The sequence below is a fragment of the Lissotriton helveticus genome, chromosome 12, assembly GCF_964261635.1.
Source record: "Lissotriton helveticus chromosome 12, aLisHel1.1, whole genome shotgun sequence".
In the NCBI taxonomy this organism is placed as follows: Eukaryota; Metazoa; Chordata; class Amphibia; order Caudata; family Salamandridae; genus Lissotriton; species Lissotriton helveticus.
In genome coordinates this window covers 648,338,782-648,359,828 of record NC_136073.1, presented here as the reverse complement: position 1 = coordinate 648,359,828, position 21,047 = coordinate 648,338,782, and the positions used below count along the sequence as shown (strand labels likewise).

The 21,047-nt window shown below is 44.6% G+C and overlaps 1 protein-coding gene across 2 annotated transcripts in view; it reads right to left on the bottom strand.

Moving 5' to 3' along the window:
* Positions 1 to 21,047, bottom strand: part of FA2H (fatty acid 2-hydroxylase) — a 718,995-nt gene that overhangs the window by 299,737 nt on the left and 398,211 nt on the right. The gene's annotated exons all lie outside the window — the stretch shown is intronic.

Here is a 21,047-nt window from a genome sequence, read left to right as displayed (position 1 = left end):
CGACGCGTACATGAGGGGGTCTGTCTCATACTGTTTTCGGGGCGTAGAAGGTTTTTCCAGCACTTTTTGGCTCTTGTAAAAAAAGAGCTGTATGGAGTGGCGTTTGTACGAATCGTACTTGCCGGGTTGTAAACTGCTACCGGGAATACATGGGAACGTCATGTACAGAGCAATCCGAATCGGAATCGCTTGTATATACGAGTTGTATGGTCTTTTTTACAATTTGTATGGAGTGCGTCTATTTGTACGGATCGTACTTCCTAGGTTGTAGGGGCCTCCTTACAAGTACGAGTTGTATGGGGAAAACACTCCATACCACGATTTGTACAGCGTTTTACCAGGATCGGAATCGGCCCCTAAATGTCGGTCAATTGCAATGTATGGTTCCGAGCTATGGGGGTATGTAAATGTGGATTCTTCACAGCTGTTAGAAAATGGCTTTTTAAACAATCTCCTTGAGCTCCCAACCACCTGTTCTAACTTTGTATGCCACTCAGAACTGGGAGCAACTCATTTAGCTGGTCTGATAAAAGTGCAGCCAGTCCTCCTCTGGCACAAGATTTGGACTTCTGATTATATGGATTTTAATTGCACTATTGCACAGGACTGTTGTGACTCGGAGCTTGCTCTGAACATTCCATGGTTACATTTTATCAAAAAAGTAATGTTTGACATTAGCCATCCTGAATATTATGTTAACCCTGAAACCCTAAAGTACATTACGAGGAAATCACTAAAAACAGAATGTCTATACCTACTGGAAGATGTGAGATTATCGGTGGAACTGGTCAAACCAACTGTACAGAATAACCAAATGACTTTGACCAGTTTCTCGATTCAACTGTGTCTAATTAGTGTTCTTAATCCCCAACATAGGTTTGTTTTGACGCGTTTCAGGCTTGATATTTTTCATCATTTAACAAGCTTCCCATCTTCTAATAACTGGTCACGACAATCAATCTACTGCCCTTGTGATAAGATGTCTGAACAATCGACCATACATGTACAGTTTTTTTGTAAATTTCATAAAGATCTGAGGATTTCTTTTATCAAGCCTTTATTGAAATCACTACATTTTTGACAATGTACAGTTTTTTTGTAAATTTCATAAAGATCTGAGGATTTCTTTTATCAAGCCTTTATTGAAATCACTACATTTTTGACAATGTAGGCCGGCGTATTTATATCTAAAATTACTTCCAAACTTGTATTCATGTGTGGTATTAGCTAGTTTCTTGAGGGCTGCTATTTTCAGAAGGAAGTCACTAACTGCTGTATGCTAAATTGTGCTTGTCTTTTATCTGCATTCTTTTTTTTTTTTACTTAAAAAAATGTAAATGCATTCTTATGTACACTTTTATGATTCACCCTTTTGAATTGAATAAAGATGATTTTGACTTTTTGTTGAGCCTCTTCAAACTCAAAACTGGATAGTTGATATGCCCTGATGGTTTTTGAACCAAGAACAGAATGGTGTATGTGCCCATCCTGTGCTCTGCTGGCAGTACTCTGACAATTGATATATTGGAATTCTTTAGTCAACATTTAATAGCTACAGAGGAAACTCATGAAAAGCAAATAATAACTTTCAAGATAGGCATTAATTAAAAAATCAAAAATTGTTTTTGTCAATAGTTCAACATTTATTAATTAAAAAATAAATACATCTAAAATCATGATATCTTGTACACAAAGAAAAATTAACAAAACACAGGTCCTAAACAATAATCTGAAAGACACTATTCACAAGGAATACCTAATATATATGTATAGACACACAGCTAAAAATATAACAATTATATTTCATAAATCATATTAAATTAAAAAACTATAATAATTCAAACATTTGAATATTACTGAACATATCAAACAAAGTGGCATGACATCATATAGTCTCTCGACGCGCGTTTCGGCGTTCCAACAAACGCCTTCCTCAGGAGCCACACAAGTACACTAAAATATACATAGAAAAGAGAAAGCATATATAAGCACATATTTCCACAAATCTCTCACAGTCCTCCAAAGTTTATTCTAACCTGTCTACAATTTGTCAAGTTATTGTTATTGTGTACTTCTACCATTCTTTCTCGGAATCCAAGAAACAAGAATCATTAACACTTTTAATTATATTCAAACATTTAAACATTTAAGCAATTTTATCCTTCTACACAAAGTTTCATGTCCTCTTTCGTGTGTAGCCATCTCTATACGACAACTCATACACTAGATAAAACTAAGCACAGATTCATAGTTAAAAAAATAACTTTTTGAGCAGTTGCTAAGCGGGTTACTATAGGAGGGGTTTATTTGGATGTTAAGCTCTGGCCAAAGCCGAAAGGGTGTAATCTACTACTATAGTGGAGGGTGTTAAGCAGGTTAATCTTCAGAAATGGAGGATTAGTACCTAAAACATCCACCCTTCTAGGTGATTTCCTATATCGACATCTCTTTTTCATGTGGTGATCTAAAGATGCATTTGTTAGTTTCCTAGTAGTTAACTTTTCTTAGAACCAATCTACTTACTAGGATCATAGATCGTTGGTGTCGATGATAATAACACCGCTCGAGTCCCCTTGTCTGATAATCCGCTAATCCTCAAGAGGGACACATCTAGGCTACTCTGACAATTGCCTTTTTCTTGATGAGCTTGAAAATACCAGAGAAGAGAGCATACTAGTTGATTGCATTAGAAGGAACAGAAGTAGGTAAAAAATTATTGGAATGGCTTTTTGATTAAATCGATGTGGTGCTGCCTCGAGCTACCGCTAGACCCACTTGTCTTTGACATCCTGATGTCAAGCATCCGCAAAGAGATGAGGATGACCTCCCACTGGATCTGAAGATACTGAAGCAGCCGACTACTCAGGAATTGTATTTGGAAGAACTAAGCAGATCAGGAGACTCATCCTTTTTATACAGCCTTCTTGGCTGGAATCTTTTAATGCAGGAAGAAGATTTGTAGTCCCGCTTTGAAGTAGAAGACCGGAAAGATCGTCCCCAAGGTATCTAGGAAAAAGAGGATGAAGAAAGCCTTCCCTTATATGGGATAGCATGCTTTCTGTCTTTGAAAGCCTTTGCAATCAGTTCCTCAAGCGTGTCTCCAAACAACTTCCTGACATCAAATGAAACTGTCAGTAATGAAGTCTTCTCACTCAGATCCATCTACCAATCCTGCATCCAAAGACTGCGCCTTACTGTCAAAAAGGCCCCCATCGCAACTGAGGATGCTCCAAGAATATCTGAGGAGATATACGCCATGTACTTGACCATCTTGCTCCATCACCACCAAGAGAGCAGAATAGTCAGCGCCATCCTGGATAGCTTTAGTCAAACCATTACAGTCCGTTACCAAGGACTGTGCACTATAGGCAGCATAAGTGGTGGATCTCAAGAGCAGATTTTGAGCTGAAAACGCTTTCTTTAAAGCACTCTTGACTTTTTCAGTAGGGTCTGACTTGGGATTGAGAGACATGAGCCCAATAAGATTTGCTAGGATAAAGTCAATTTTAAGAGGGCTGGTAAAATATAATTTTCATCTTCCAAAGAGTAGAGCTTTTGCAGACATCTAGGTACAGACGCATGATCCCGCTCCTTTCATTCCCATAAACCAGATCTTTGGCTCTAGAGTGGAATGTAATGGAGATAAATGGTGGCTTCGCATTTTGGGAAAACAGCACATCCTCGTTGTCTTATCCAAGGAGAGTCTTAAAACCTACGTTTTGCCCGATATTTCCCAAAATCTCCGGAACCTCTTTCCTTCCTATACATTTCCCAGAAGAAGAAAGTACATCATCATCAGAAGAGGAATCATAAGCAGTCCTCTTCTTGTCTCTTTCTTTGAGAGCTTTATCCACTGCATTCATTATCATAGCCTCCATCTCTGCGTCAGTCAGCAGTGCAGGAGAATTAGGCAGCGCATGAGGAAATTCTGGTGAGTTAATGGCTTTGGCTGGAATATTATCCTCATCATCATCAGAGGAAGAAGAAACAATTCACCTTTACGGGAACACTTCCCAGACATGACTGCAATATACTGATTGCAAGGGCGCAAACCCCTTAAATAAAAGGCTTATCCAATAGCCATGCAGATGGAGGGGACACCACCCCGCACCAACCTCTAATCAGCCAATAAGATTTTGAGCCCCACAACCAAAAAAAATATTGAAAAAGGTTGTGGCCCCTCTGGGTAACCTACCTCTTTCCCACAGTACGCATGTTACTGTGGCTGGTGTGGTCTTTGGCCTTGTGAGCAGGTCCCTGAATGCTAGTCCCCAAATCACGGACACATGAACACATCAGCATAGAAATTGGTAAAGGCCACGAGCGACCTTCTAACCTTTTATTTATACCCTCGTGCCACGTACAGCCCCTCGGGTTGAGAGTATGTTATGTTAATGTTATGGGGGATTTATAAAGCACACGGCTACTCCGAGGAGTGTCCCGGCGCTGGGAAAATACCCCTTGAAAAGAGAAACCCTAGTCACTCACAGTCCTACAGCAGCTTTATTACTGGTGGAACAGCCAGGTCTTAAGTTGGCTTCTGAAGCTAAGAAGTTCTGGTTCTTGTCTGAGGGAAAGAGGGAATGAGTTCCACAATCTGCCCACTGCCACCTGAAAGGAGCGTCCCCCCTTCCTGGTCCTAAAGAATTTAGGCACCAATAACAAATGTTGGGCCGATGACCTTAAAGTCCTGGCTGGGATATAGGCCGTAATTCTTTTTCTGATGCACTGAGCTCCACTGTTATGAAGGCTTTAAAGGCTAGCACAAGAGGCTTAAAATCAATCCTATTTTTCACTGAGAGCCAGTGTAAGGTTTTCAGATGGCTCGCCATGTGAGCCCTAGGCCCCACCAAAGAGATCGCTCTGGCTGCCGCATTTTGCACAACCTGTAGGCGGCCCAACAAATAATTCGGGATGCCCAGATATAATACGTTGGCGTAATCCAGCCTTGACATAATCAAGGCTTGGACTACTGTCTTCCTCTGGGACAGTGGCAGCAGTGATAAGAAGTTCCTCATCATTTTAAGGAGCCTAAAACATGTGCTATGTAACTGGGGGAGTTTACCTAAGCCTCTATTGTAAATTAAACAATGAATGTTTCTTGAGGATAAACATACATTTTTTTATTGGTCTATCCTGGCATAAAATTCTGCCAATTTCTTTCAACTACATTTTTGATTTTTTTATATATATATAGACTAGACAAAAATCGTCATCAACTTCATGTGTTGCCATATAACAACATTTTGCACAAGTAGAAAAAATCATGAATATTTACAATGAAATAAACACATTAGTGAACATATAATACAATAGACAATTACAGTGTGCTCACAATTTCAATAAAACATGGAACTATTACTCATTATTGGAATCTCAGTACTCAATACAAGACCAACAGTTGGAAAGAAATTTTAGACAGTGTATCAACCCGATACAATATCAATCCGCTTATATGCAAGTCAGAAGGATATAAGCTAATTAGTATACATGAATCGCTGGCATTGAATGTCGTTGAAAGGAAAATGCCGACGCGTTTCAAGTCCTGTTCTATGATTCAAAGGACTCTCATCAGGGCAGTATGAGTCTGGTCCATGGGAACTATTTACACAACAAAAAAAGAAAAAGGGGGAATTTTAGCTGAAGGGTCCTCGATCCATTAACTATTTACAATGATTGCATCATGGTGCAGCCTACCTTGTTTATTCATATCCAAGGCTGCACTTGTTATGGAATGCGGTCTCTGGCGTGGGTACACGCTGCAATAGAGTGAATTTTTTAGGAAATTGTTCTACGAACTAGTGCTCGATTAAGAGGGAGGGGGGAAGGCGAGTCTTTACCTTTAGTCGTTTTGTTCCAGCGGCGTATGTGCCGTCGTGCTGGAATTTGGATCTCTTAATTGGGATCACATTTCTGTAAAAAATATATGAACATGCATTGGAGATGTTGTTTGTATTAGGTCGATTGTAAGTTTATGGTAAGTTAAGAACTCACTCGTGTCTCGACCCTCGAGGTGCGGAATTAACTGCCGCTCCTTTTGGCTCGAATAGGATTTTGTTCTGTGGAAACAGAAATTTGAAACGAAGGCGTGTAAGGAACACTTCACATTTCTTGCAGGGATAAGCTACTTGAATCTATCCTTTATGTATTCGAGCATACCTGAGTTATCACAATTGGAAGCGTGTCTCATTCACACACGGACGCGGAGTAGATCTGCTTGCGATGATTCCGATCGTCACAGCAAATTTGAAAGACGATCATGTGATATTCATGTAGCCTATCAGAGCGGTTGAGACCAAAAAGACCTGAGTGGTGTCTTATGGGACTGGTAGTTGTGCCCAGCTGGTGTTGATGTTTAGAGTTCTCATGCTCTGTTAATTTTCTCTTAGGCAGTTGAGACCTTTATTCACACTATCGAATTTCATGATGAGATAAGCCCCTTTTTGAAGTAGAACTGTTTCCACATTAGTATGATGTTTTGGGTCAATCCAAAACAATATAGTCCATTTGAAATCATTTTCATTATGTTTACTGTTCACGAAGTGTTCCACCATTGGTGCAGTTAGCACCCTTTTCTTTATTCGTGAACGGTGTTGTGTGATCCTGGTATTGACGGCCTGAGTTGTCTTCCCAATGTACACTCTATTGCACGTGCATACCACAGCGTAGACCACATTCTTGGTTCTACAATTTGTAAATACATCATGTTTCCATGTAACACCATCATGGGAAAAAACGTTTCCTTCCAATGTCGCTGCACAAGAAACGCAATTACCACATTTACGGTGCCCACATATAGGTTTTAAATTCCACTGTGTAATGAGATCACTTTTCTGCTTTGGAATATAGCTGTCTGCTTTTATGAGTTGTTGTCCTATGCTTGTGTTTTTCCGCATGGCGAAAATCGGTTTTTGGAAAGGAGGTTCTATAGTTTCCAACAAATGCCAATTAGTGAGAATGATGCGCTTGAATTGGTTTGTATGCTGACCGAAGGTCGTCACACAGACCAATTTGTCAAGCTGTTCCTTCCTTTTCACTTGTAGAAGAGTCTCCCTGGGGATGAATCTAGCTCTTTTTTTAGAGTGAGTGAGCAGTTTTTTAGGGTAACCTCTTTTCGCCATTTCATTGCAGAATGATGTAGCGTGAATCTCAAAATCAGAAGTATTTGTGCAATTACGCCTTATCCTTAACAGTTGCCCATAGGGCAGATTTTCTTTTAAACATTGTGGATGTGAGCTCGTGTAGTGCAGAATTGTGTTCCTGTCTGTTTCTTTTTTATGTATAGTTGTAGATAGCATTCCATCGCAACTGTCTACTGTGACGTCTAGGAAAGTCATTTTTTGTGGGATGGAGTTCAGGGTGAATTTTATGTCATTATGGCGGGAATTTAACCATGCATGGAACTGATCGAGCTCAGTCTGGCTCCCCTGCCACAGGAGCCAGACGTTGTCGATGTATCGTAACCATTGGTTTATGTGGCCAACAAATGGATTATTCTTGTAAATGAATCGTTCTTCATATTGGGCCATATAGAGCACTGCCAGCTCCGGCGCATAAGGACAGCCCATGGCCGTCCCTTTGATTTGTATGAAGAAATCGTTTTCAAATTTGAAGTAATTGCTCCGTAAGGTGATTTCTGCCAGTGACTCAATAAATGAAGTCGGTACCTGGTGGGGTCTGTCACGCTGGTCAAGATATACTTCTATAACCTCAAGTGCCTCATCTTGAGGAATTTGGGTGTATAGTGAGGCGACATCCAATGTGACCATCAATTGTGTTTCTTTATCAAATGTTTGCCCCTCTACTTTGGTGATGAAATCCGTCGTGTCACGGAGATACGACTTCACTTGCACTATGAAAGGTTTTAAAAAGAAATCAATGTACTTAGACACTGGCTCTAGTGCAGAGTCGCAGCCCGAAACAATGGGTCTGCCTGGGGGTACCTGTTCATTTTTGTGGATCTTAGGTAAAAAATAAAGAACTGGCGTTCTTGGCAATTTCTTATTGAGGTATTCAAACTCCTTTGGACCCAAAAAACCTTCATCTAGCCCTGTTCTGGAGATTCTAGCAATTTTATCTTGAATTGCGTGTACGGGGTCCTCTTTTGACGGCCTATACCATTCACAGTTGTTGACATGTGACTGCCCCTCGGTAAGGTACATGGAGCGGGGCCACAGCACCACTGCCCCACCCTTATCTGCCTGTTTTATTATGATGGATGTGTCTGATTTGAGATCACGAATTGCTGTGGTCATGCCCTTACTGATATTGTTTTTCATGAAGCTTTTAGTTTTTTCCAATTTAGTGAGAGATGATAGGACCGCTTGCTCAAAAGCAATGATTTGCTTTGGAATGTTTTGTGTGGGAGTAAACCTCGATTTTACTCTCAGACCAGTGATTTCTTGACTAGACGTCACTTCGGCAGAAGCGAAGAAGGCTTTCAATCGTATTTTACGACAGAAATCTAACGCCTCTAGTTTGAGTTTCGTGAAATCTGTTTTTTTGTTAGGGACAAACTTGAGGCCAAGACTCAAGAGCATTTCTTCATCCTTCGTGAGTTGTTTTTCCGAAAGGTTGACTATAGTAGACATCTTCAATTGTTGTAAGTCTTGTTGCGGGTTCGCATCTCCCATGGCTGCTTGAATCGGACACGCGATTGCCCGCCCCTGGCTAAAAAAGAAGAAGATGCAGCTTGGGCACCTCGTCTTTTAGAATTCATTGAGGCCCGACCTACCCTCTTTCCCAGTGGGCCCAACCCCTGTTTTCCTCATTAAAACACGTGCTAGCCACAGATCGAACCTGCGATTTCATCGAAAGATCTGAATTAAGCAAGACTCCGAGATTTTTCACAATGGTGACAGGGCTGGGAGGACAAGGTTGATCCTGAGGCCACCAATTTTGCCATTCATCGCCCGGGGTGTGTCCAAAAATGATAATTTGGGTTTTGGCAGAATTGCATGACAGTCGGTTCTGTCAAAACCAATTAAACACTTTTGCCAGGCATTGGTGTATTAAACTTTCATTTAACGGCTCATCCTTTTCGTATGTGAACAATAGTTGGGAATCATTGGCGTAGGTTATAACCTTTGCCCCAAGTTTCTCCGCTAGAGGCGCCAGAGATGCCATATAAATATTAAAAAGAGTTGGACTCAAAACTGAGCCCTGGGGCACTCCAACATTCAGCAAAGGAATATCAGCTGAAAAAGGTGGGGACCAGACAGATTGCTGACGGCCATCCAAGAAAGATGAAAACCACCTAAGAACCATGCCCCCGAAACCACATTCCCTAAGTCTCTGTCGGAGTCGTCCGTGGGGCACGGTATCAAAAGCCACCGAGAGGTCCAGCAGTATTAAAACTGCCTTACCTCCTCTATCGAGGGTGACTTTGATACTTTCAGTGACTTTCAATAAGGCCGTTTCAGTGCTATAATTTGCTCTGAAACCCGATTGACTGGGATGGAGAGCATTTGTGGCCTCAATAAAGTCCGTAATCACCACATTCACATACTTCTCCAACGCCTTTGCAAAGAAAGGAAGCAGTGCTATGGGCCTATAGTTGCTAACTACAGTTGGGTCAGCTGAGAGTTTCTTCAGAAGGGGGAGGATTTTACCCTGTTTCCACCTCGCTGGAACTTCTCCATTAGACAAGGAAAGGTTCAGAACTTGATTTATAGCTGGATTCAAAACCTCAACGACAGATGCTACGATTTTCGCAGGGCAGGGGTCCGTAGGTGACCCAGACTTTAACGCCTTCATGATTGTAAGAGAAGTATCCAAAGAAACAGGAGGAAATTCCAGAAGTAGTTCCTCCCTGAAATATTCTTTAGGGTCTAACACATCATCCTGATTCATGCAAGTAGGCACAACAAATGTGTCTTGGATGGACTTAATCTTGTCTTGGCTATCTGATTAGTCCATTCACAGGTGGGAGTGAAAAGACTCTGGGTAACATTGGGGGAGGCGAAGTCCTTCACAATCTTAAATAATTCCCTACTACTGTTTCTGGCTTGATCAATTTTTTTAGCCAGGAAACTTTTTTTCTCATCTCGCACTTTGACATAGTGCGCTTTAAGTGCCTGTTTATAGGTGTCTTTACTCAATGGGTCAAAACGTTTCCTCCATAAGCGTTCCCTTCATAAGCGTTCCTCCATAAACGTTTCCTCCATAAGCGCTCCAGGCATTTACAAGCACTTTTGCTTTTTCTTAACGCCTCAGTAAACCAAGGAGCAGAGGTTGTGCCCTGTACAGCCCCACGCATCTTAGGGGGAGCAAGATACAATGTCCATTTCTGCAGCCAGCTTTCCAGAGCATATGTTGCATCTTCTAGGGGCCCCTCCACAAGAATAGGATGATGGCCTAATATTTCAGCCAAAGAATCGGGCGTGATTAGGTTAAAAGATCTGCATTCTTTTGTTAATTGGATACCATGAGACCGGGCCCTACTTAGCTCTTTTTTCATCCAGAATGTGAGCAAAACATTATCTGACCAAATAATAGGGAGCGGGTTGTCGAGGTCAATATTATGTGTTGAAAAAATCTGGTCCAAAATGTGACCCTTTTCATGAGTAGGAGCCATCACATATGGAGCCATGCTAAAAATACTCAAAGATTCGCATAGCTTCTTGGTCTCTGGGTCTTCCCTTTGGTCAAAATGAAGATTGAAGTCCCAGAGGACCATTCATTGACTAAATCTAGTAGCGATGGGTGCTATGGCATGGCTAATGGACTCTAGGAAGTAACCGGGCGGCCGTGGTGGTCTATATATGATCACCCCGTCCACTGACTGGTGGGTGGAGACTGACAAATAGAATCCTAAGCCTTCCGCTCTCTCCAAGTCAGCAATGGGTATAGCCGAGCAAGGGAGAGAGTTCTTGTATATAATTGCTACCCCCCCCACCTCTATTACCTATTCTGTCTTTCCTGATTATCAAATAATTGGGGGGTATAACGTTAGCGAGAGTAGGGTTTGATCCCTCGTGGAGCCAGGTTTCAGTGATAAACAAGGCATCCGGCTTGGCTTCCACAAGGAGGTCATAAAGTTGAAGTTCAGGTTTCCTCATACACCTGGCATTAATAAGAATAGCTTTGAAATTTTCCTTGGTCACATCATTCAAGGGAACTTGTGACCCGAGGGTATGGACAATTCCCCCAGAGACCAATCCCTCACCACCTCTAGGGACTGCCTTCCACTTGCAGATGTTACATGACAATTGGTCAGAGTCAGCAGATGATTTCATTGATGTACAACACATTGCATGACTGCCAATTGCCATAAGGCTATCTCTACTATATTTAAGCTTAGGAGTGCTCTCACCTCTGATTCTTCCAGGGAGATGAGCAGCATTTCTGGTGCCGAGCGCATCCAGGACGCTGACGGGTGCAGACGGGCTTGCCTTTGGCGCGCCAGCGCAGCGTCCCTTTTTATGCCCTCCAGAGCAACTAGACACCCTCACAAGAGGAAAAATGGCGGCTCGGGAGTGTCGTCAAAAGCAGTCTACACCCCGGTTTGAGTCCCGCCAGCCACCAAGTACCAGCCCCCAATTCAAATTCCCACACAGTTAAAAATAGGGCAGCATATCCAGTAATGTTTCAAAACAGTGAAATTAAACAAATTCAATTTTAAAAGAAATGTGCAGAAAGAGTGAGGTGCTGTGAGCAGAAAAGCAGCGTCTGCTCTAGTCAAGGGTCCATTACAGTACATACATTTAAATTGGAGAGGCCGGGTGGCTCGCTACATCCCTCCCATCTTTTAGTAAATAAACATAACAAATGCACATTGACATGATATGAGCATAAAAAGTCTTTCAGCGCCTGGCTGGGAGTCGGGTTAGGTCGCAGGTAGTATCTCTGACTTCTGGAAGCTCCTACTGATCCAAGCCCTTCATTCGGTCTCTCACGAGTGCTACTGTCTGTGGTAGTGGAGCGGTCCTGCCCTCTTGCGGGTGTTCGCCCATTCTTGTTTTCATCACTCTCCTCTCTCTGGATGTGCTGATGACCATCCTTCCTTCAGGCTGTACTTGGAAGGTGTTCTCCCCATCTGTCTCTGTTTTCCTAATGCACTTCCTTGAACCATTAAATGTTTTGCACCAGGGTGAGGTGTCCTCGCTTCGCCGTTACTAATCCATCGATCTTGATTACTTCCCACACCTCGGGCTCATAAGGTGTTTGAAACTTCCACCGTGGGTAGCAATCATTCAGGGTGGCTCAAGCAGGGTAGGCATCCTCGTGTGCCGGTCTCGGCTGGCTTTGTTGTACATGGTTTGTCTCCACCTCTGAGTTGTTTCCACATCTAGCCCCACCGGTGTCCACCATGGGTTTGCCTGGATATTGTCTCTTGGGAGTTGCTTACACAGCAACATCGCAGAAGCACAGTTGGTCAGGGAGTGAGGGGTCTGCCTGCATGCCTGCAGGAATTGGTGGAGACAGATCTTGGCATCTTGTAGCTGGTCCACCTCTACCCTAAGGACCCAATTCAGTGTCCTCATAAATCTTTCTACTTCGCTGTTAGCTTGCAGCCATTAAGGGGTGATCCTCCTATGGCGAACAGCAAGAGATTACAGACATTCCAGAAATTCCTGTCCCTAGAACAGGGGTCCGTTGTCCAACCTCACCTCCTCGCCTAATCCCAACAATACGAAGATTCTCTCCAGCACTGGCTTAACCCCTCCCATGCTCATGACGAGCTCAGCTTGTCATGAGCCACGGTTGCGCTGTGCTCATGACGAGCTGAGCTCGTCATGACCCCCCCCGTGCTCACACGCAGGGATAATTCCCCCACTGTGCTGAGCGTTTTAAAAAAACGGGCGTGGTGTTGACGAGGCACAGCGCCACTGTGCTGCATGACGAGCCGAGCTCGTCATGAGCACCGGGGCCCTGTGTGTGCCCCCAGCCCCCAGCACAGCGGGGGAATTACCCCAGCGGCCAAGGGGTTAATGTGGGTGAAAGCCATAGCGGCACCAGCTCTACCAAAGGGAACTTGGAATAGGAATCTATGACCACCACCATGGTGCACCCATCTTGAAAACTTACGAACTCAATGCTGATCTTCGACCAGCACTTGAGGCAGGGCTCTTCTGTTAGCACCAGTGCTGTGAATGGGTCCCAGCTGATTATGGCACAGGGATAACATGTTCTGACTGGATGTACGACATTACAACGCATGCTTTTACATCGCATGCTTTTACAACGCGGTTTTTACAACGCATACCATTACAACGCATAGTGCTTTTGGGCACTGGATAGTAAATAGTTTAATTTACTATTCCAACTCCAGTCCCCGGGGACACTAGGGAAGGTTATTGGATAGTAAATTAACCTATTCCCTATCCTAGAGCGCCCCCCAGCGCAATGCGTTGTAATGGTTTGCGTTGTAATGGTTGCGATGTAAAGGCACTGCGTGGTAAAAGTTGCGTTGTAAGTGATGTTTCCCGTTCTGACTTTATCATCCACCATTGCATCCATCCTGGGAAACCAGACCATGCTCCTCAGTCGGGCCTTTGTCTTTGAAACTCCCTGATATCCTTAGTGGGCAAGGGTGATCATCTGATCACACAGACTCCTGTGTACCACTATTTGCTGGCCCGCAGCAATAGGTTGTCACTGTTCTGGCTCAACTCATTCATTACCCTCCAGAATTGTAGTCGGGTATGCTGTTCTTCATGTGTTAAAGACTTGCCACTGTCGCTAGGCCAATGCTTCTTTTACCTCTGCCAGTCTTCCATTTTTTTTCTGTGGCTTCCCGGATGGCCTTGAGTGTTTTTGCTTTTGGGCAGGCCTCATTTACAATCATCTGCACAAAGCATTCCGTTTTCTCCTCTTCCCATTACAAACCATCAGCTCTGCCCGTGGTTGGGTGCCGGAACAGGTAATCGCAGGGTTGTTAAACCATGGGTAATACAGTCTGGAATACGTAGGCTTGAAGCTGTGCCACCCTTGTCTCGATCCTCAGAGGGGTTAAGCGGCTGGTGCCAGTGAACAGCGGTATGAGAGGCTTGTGGTCTGTTACCACTTTGAAATGCTGGTCACACAGGTAGAGCTGAAAGCGATGACATGCCCACCTGATAGCAAGGGTCTCTCGCTCCATTTGAGCATACAGCGTTTTGGTGGAGGACAGTGCACAACTTGCTTATGCCACTGCTATCCACTCATGTTCTGTGTTTTCGTGTAGCAGTACTGCCCCTATCCCCACCAGGCTGGTGCCAACCACCAACTCTGTTTGACTTTGATGGTGGAAGTAGGCCATGTTTGCCTGGTCCAGAAGGGCTCCTTGTACGCTTTGAAATGTTTTCTTCTCCACAGAGCCCCATTTCCACTTGATGCCTGTTTACATGAGATTCCGTAGGGGTTTTGCCAATGTGGCCAAGTTGGGTATAAATCTCCTGCAATACGTTGCCATCCTAATGAAACTGCGCACCTCTGTGGGGTTCTGGGGTATGGGTGCATCTCATATAGCCACTGCCTTCTTGGGCTCCACTTCGAGCATGTCCCTGGAAAACACATATCCAAAGAAGTCAATAGCGTTCTGATAGAAAGCGCACTTCTTTTTGTGAAATGAGAGGCCACAGTCTGCCAGGCACTAAAAAGGTGGCCCTCAGCTGAGTGTGGTTCTCCTGCAGTCTCTCGGAGTATATGAGAATGTCGTCACTCAGGTTGATCAGCCCAGTAACCCCAAGAGGGCTTCTCTGATGGCATTCTGAAAAGCTTCTACGGCAGAGGAGATACCAAAGCTCAGTCTTTTATATGTCGGAGACCCACGTGTTGAAAATGTTGTTATGTATCTGCTCGCTGATGCTCACTCAAGCTGGTGATATCAGGAATTTAGATCTAGTTTTGAAAAACATTTGGCCCCATTGAGGTCTGTCACTATGTCGTCCATGGTAGGTGTAATGTGCTTTCCTCTCCAGATGGCGTGTGTTAGATTTGGTGGTCTCTAGTTGGCAGAGGTAGGTACCTTTAACCAAATAGGGACCCTTGCGTCTAGTAAGGGTAAGGGGCTAAACTCCTAAAATAATCCCTGCTCACCCTCTTGGTAGCTTGGCACGAGCAGGCAGGCTTATCTCAGAGGCAGTGTGTAAAGCATTTTTGAACACATACAGTAATACAGTGACAACACTACAGATGGACACCACACAGGCTGTATTATAAAAAATAAGTATTTTTATATAGACTTAACACAAGACCAAACAACAAAAATCCACAATACTGTACTCAAAAATAGACTCTAAAATGGTCAGAAATAGCTCAGTTCTCTCAAGTTGTAAATGCAACACTTTACTCCCAATATACCTTGGATGCCTAACGCAAAGAAAACAAAAGGGTCGCAGGGAAGTTGATGTGTCGGTTCCTTACACTCAGGGGAGTGGATGCGTCGGTTCCTTACTGCTGCGCAGGGGAGTTGATGCTCGCGTCCTTACTGTGTGGGGAGGTGATGCGTCGGTTTCTTACTGCTCTCCGGTGCGATACGAGAAGATGGCACCTCGATGCGATACTCTTCTGCGGTGCGATGCGACAAAATGGCGTCTTGCTCACGATGCGACAACGTTGATGCGATGCGTGCACGCCCGACGGCTGTGCGGCGACTCGATGATCTTTGGAGCCGCGACAGGCCCTGCGACGTGCTTCTCCAGTGATGCGAAGGCGACCTCTGCGGTGGCAGCATGCTTCTCCGGTGATGCGCTGCGCTTCCGCGAGGCGATGATGACAGCGGCGGCACGCTTCTTCGGCGATGCGATGACAGCTGCTACGACGGCGACACGCTTCTCGTTGTTGCGTCAGGTTTCCAGCTCCCAGCGACAAGCAGTCTCTCAGAAGGCCCAGCACAACAGCAGGCACTTCAATTCCCAGCAAGGGAATTCAGGGGGAGCTGGTTGGTGAAGTCTTGTATCCCTGAGACTTCAGGCAGGAGGCAAGCTCAAGTTCAAGCCCTTGGAGATTCTCCTTCAAGTTGATGAAAGCACACTCAGTCATCTTCTCCTTTCTTTGGTAATGAAGCAACCACTGCAGGCCAGCCCCTAAACACACAGCAAAGGGGTAGTCTCCACCTTCAGCTTCCTGGTTCTTCTCCTCAGCAAAGGTTTGTCTTGATTCCCAGAAGTGATCTAAAGTTCTGCGGTCTGGGTCCCCTCTTTTATACACCAAAATCCTTTGTCTCTGAAGGCAGAGAGTGTCTGTGCCTAGTCCAAACCAGTTCTGTGCAGTCCTGGAGCACTTTGTTTACAAGGCTCCTTCTCTTCCTTTGACAGTGTAGGCCAGGGACATGAGACCAACCACAGGAGGTGGAGCCAGCATTGTGGAAGTTAGACACAACCCTATTCAGCTCCCAGATGCTTCCCTCCCACCACTCTATATGCAGATGGGTCTATTCAGCCCTGTGCTGACTCTCCCTGTCTCCTGGAATCCCCCAGCCCCTGTCACTCACAAACCAGACAAGGAATACACAACCTAGCAGAGGCAGGCTTGGACAGTTAGGCAAGAAAATACCTACTTTCTAAAAGTGGTATTTTCAAACACAGAATGTTAAAACCAACTTCACTAAAAGATGTATTTTATCATTCTGAGTTCAGGCATACTCGAATTTCTACCTAGTTCCCTGAATCAGTTAGGATTTTAAGACGTTATCTGGCCTATGGGGAACAGGTAGCCTTGCAATAGTGAAAAATGAAGAAAATTGCTGTAATTCATTATCAGGACATGCCACACACATCAGGGCATGTTCTACATTTCACCAAAAATGCACCTTGTCCTTGGGGGTGACTACTATGTAGAAAAAGGGAAGGTTTGGGGACTGGCAAGTAGGTGCACTTGCCCAGTCAACATGGCAGTATCAGTGCTGCAAGCCCACCAGCAGTATTAGATTTACAAGCCCTGGGCACACGCAGTGCACTGTACTAGGGTCTGACAAGTAAACCAAACAAGTCAATCATGGAGTCACTAATCCATATATCAATTTACCAGAGGGAGCACTTGCACTGTGGCACTGAATAGCAGTGGCACTGAATAGCAGTGGCACAGCACCCAAAAGCATCTAAACCCAGAAAAAACATAAGAGGCAACAGAAAAAAAATGGAAGGGAGACCCACGCCAATGGTGCCAGGTCTAACAGCGTGATTTGGCAGTCTCATATCTACACATAGCCGTATTTCTCCTGGTTGCTTGGGCTTTGGTGTAATAACTAGCAAGGACACCCAAGGTGTAGCGCCAAAACTTTTTCAATGACTCCTTGTTTCGCTAGTTCTTGTAGTTCCCTCTCCACAAGTGACCTTAGATGAAAAGGGACTCACTTATGTCTTAGTGCTGTAGGTTTGACAGAGTCATCTATGTGCAATGTCACTTGTTGAGCTTTCAATTTTCCCAGGTCTTGGAACAACTGTGGAAACTCTTTCAGCAGACCGTCCCGTTGAGGTTTTGGGCCAGAAGCTTCCGATCTAGTGCGGATGGCCTGGGCCACGCCTCGCCTCGCACATGAGACAGGATCAGTGCTTAATTTGTAACAAAATAAGTGCCAGGGCGCTCGTCAAGAGGCCACTGCACATTCCACAACACTTTGCCCATGCTATGCAGCCAGTGATAGTAACAACACAACCACTAACAATCACACTCCTACAAGTGTGACAATTTGGACTATTTCAGACCCCCAAAGCTATAAGAATAGCTTGGACGGCAGGAAATATTCATTTTTAATTAATATAGCATTCATAATTAACTGTTGTTGTGGTCATTCCAAAATGAGCTAGACAGCGCCACCTTGTGGCAGGCTGTCACAAGCACTGGTGCTGACAATTAAGTGCCGGTGCTGAGCACCAGAAAGCACTAGCTCAAATTAAGCACTGGACAGGATGTGGTGGTGTGCAGGCAGGCCAGGCCTATTGCTGCTGAGGCCCACTGGGTGCTGGAGGTGCTTGGGCACTGTTTTTCTCATCCCCCTTTGCCCCGCATCGCCAGCTAGACAAGTTGGGCATAAGAGGTGCAAGATGTGGGGGCTGCTGCTGAGGGTGGGCTCCCCGGCTACGTGGGATTGAGCCTCTTCCTCCTTCCACATAGGAGATTGTAGGAGGACACAGGAGTGTGTGGGGCACTGTAAAAGAAGTGCACTGAGATTGTGGTGGTCTCCTCTGTTGCCTACTTATCTGTGTTCTACAACTCCCCCTCGAGAAACAGAACCAGAGAGCACCCTGCTTGTTTATCCCCCCAGGTCTATGTTGTGATACCTGTAGTACCTTGGCTGCTCTTCCTGGTCAAAGTGTGGTGCCTGCTGCTAAGCCATGGTTACCAGCAGTACCAGGGCTGCTTGTGCCTCGGCAAGGTTGGCATATTCTAGGAGCGACCTTGGGGGACAGCAGACATCAACTATGGTGCCCAGGAGAATGGCATGCTGTGACTGGCCTGGCCAGTACTGGAGAGACGCTGAGCATGCTGAGACCTAGGGCTGGAAAACGCACAGTGTTGACCTCGTTGTCTGGGAAGGCAACCACCATGGCTGCGATGGAGTATGCATGGGATGGTCCAACTGTACTAAATACTGGATCTGACTAGCGCAACTCGACTCCATTTTACAAGCCATCACTGAGACCCGGATTGATCTTGGAGGGTGGGTGGGTGTGGTGGCCTTAGAGCTAGTGCTTTTACGGGCTTGCCAGCGAAAACTCTTGGACAGGGTTCAGCCTACAGAGGCAGTCATCTCTGACCTCTGGCATCAAACACAGTCCCTCACTGCACAGATGGATCTACTCATCATAAGGTTAAGGCCTTGGAGAAAAAGCTTGATGGGGCCTCTCTGTCCTGTAAATTGAGTAGCTTGGCGAACACTGGTCGTGGAGGTCGATTACATTCCCATCCAGAGGGCAAGATAATGTTCATCCCTGAGGGCGGGCACACAGTCATCCACATACCAAAGACATTGCAACAGATGGTCTGAAGTAGGCCTTATGTTGTTTGGTTTACTGGTTTCTTTCTATTTTCTTTATATCCCATGTTTACAATAATGCTTCACTATTGATCTAATGCCTTTTGACACTATGTGAGTGAAATCTGCTCCTTCTGTACAGATGCAAGCAATGACTTTCTTGATTTATCGCTTGAAATAGATATTTGTATTTGTATCGTCCTAACATTCAATAAAGATAAGGGGGGGAAAGGAGAGGAGATATTAAATGGATAGGGACAAGACTGCAGGAGAGGTGGAAGGAGGGTGCAGAAGGAGAGGTTAAGTGTGAGAAGGAGAAAAAAGAATGAAAGGAAGTTCAATGGAGGAGGAAGAGGGAGACAAGAAAGAATATGGAGTGAGAAGGAAACAAAAACTAGGTGGAAAGATGAGAGGATGGAGAGATAGCAGGAAAGCGCAGAGGTAATGTTTCAAAGAAGGAGGGAAAGAGGTAGAGAAGAAACAGATGAAGTGGCATGAAGGAAGAAAAGTAGACTGCAAGAAGGAAAGGGGAAGGGACAAGAGGTAGAACATTGAAAATAGGAAGTGGAGAAAAGAGGTGAACTAGTGATTGTGACAGAAAGAGAGCATGAAGGAAGCAGGGTGTGGGTAGAGAGTGAGAAGGGGGAAACCAAAAGTAGAGTGGAGAGTACAACAAATAGAGAAGGAGAGATGTGATTGTAGCTGGATAAAGCATGGAGAGAGGAGGAAAGATGTTTGGCTGAATGAAGGAGAAGGGGGGAAGAGAGTCAGTGCTGGTCTTCAATAAGAGCCTAACAGATAGTGCCTCACCCTAGCTACCTTATTTCCCTAGTGGGTCAATTGTCTAGGAGCTTGAGCGTGAGGTAAGTTTTAATGGAGAGTCCCAAATTCTTGGAGAACGTGCCAAATGTAAAGGAGTATCTACTGGTTGAATTTCATCACCACCATATTAATATGTTGGAGGGAATACCACAGTTGTACTCTCAAGGTCATGTTGTTAGTTTATTAACCAACGGTCCTCGGTGACAGACACCAGGTTGTCGAGCCCTGCTGCTCTAAAGTGCCTTTGTGCTATTTCTCAAATTGCAACTTTTAAAAGAGTAGGATGCAACAGGAAGGGCTCCCAGTATCAGCTTATGCATACTTTATGGCCGTATGATCTAGTCTATTATGCCAACATATTAATCATCTGTGCCTAGCTGGTCTAGGTTGTTGTAGCCCTTAAACCCATTTCGACCATTATCTTACATGCCAACCAGGGCACGAGTCGGGGGTACACGCGGGGGGGCGGCGTCCACCCACTTTTTTCACCCTGCCAAGAAGTTGGGCCCCACTGATAAAGATGCTGAATTCCTCCCGGTGTAATTTGCAAACACTGGGACACTTTCAGCAGCGCCTGCATGTTGTTATCTGCTTTCGATCTGCAACATCTTGCAGGCAGGGATGGGCTTTCTTGTTTCTGACTCTTGCTGGACCCTTAACAAAGCCCATGTCTGAGGGGTCATCAGGCCTGCTTTTGTTTGAGTCTCTTGGCTGGGAGCAGTCAGGAGCCTCATCCCTAGAAGTAAATGCAGCAGAGGATAAACAAAGGCTCACACCTTGTTAGCACTTCACACATACTTAAGAGAGGCAACTTTTCCCTTTGTATAGTCCCTGTTTATGAGATATGCAAGCACTGTAAGAATGTCAGATATGTTGATTTTTCCCAGTATTTGCACAAAAGAAATAGCATTTATATAGTGCTTACCATCCCTGAGGAGGCGTTGTAATAATTTAAACATCACAATTTTTTTCTTTTAAAGCACTATGGCTAGAGGAAGCTTTACGCAACATTGGTTTATGTGAAGCTTACAAAAGTGTGAATCTTCTGCCTAAATCAGGAGGGTTTACCTGTGTACACGAAATGTGCTCAAATGTACTCATGATAGACATGTTAAACATATATGTGAGAGCTTAAGATCTGATGCTACTCCTTGTGATGCCACTACCTAGGATATCACGCGCACTGCGATGTCACGCAGCGTGATGCCACGCGCTGTAATGCCACTTGCTTACTGATTAACTAAGGACTTGTGCCCTGATGCCAACAAACCCAATTCATGGGAGTCTCCAGACTTTTTAAAGCGAAAAACAGCTTTATTATATC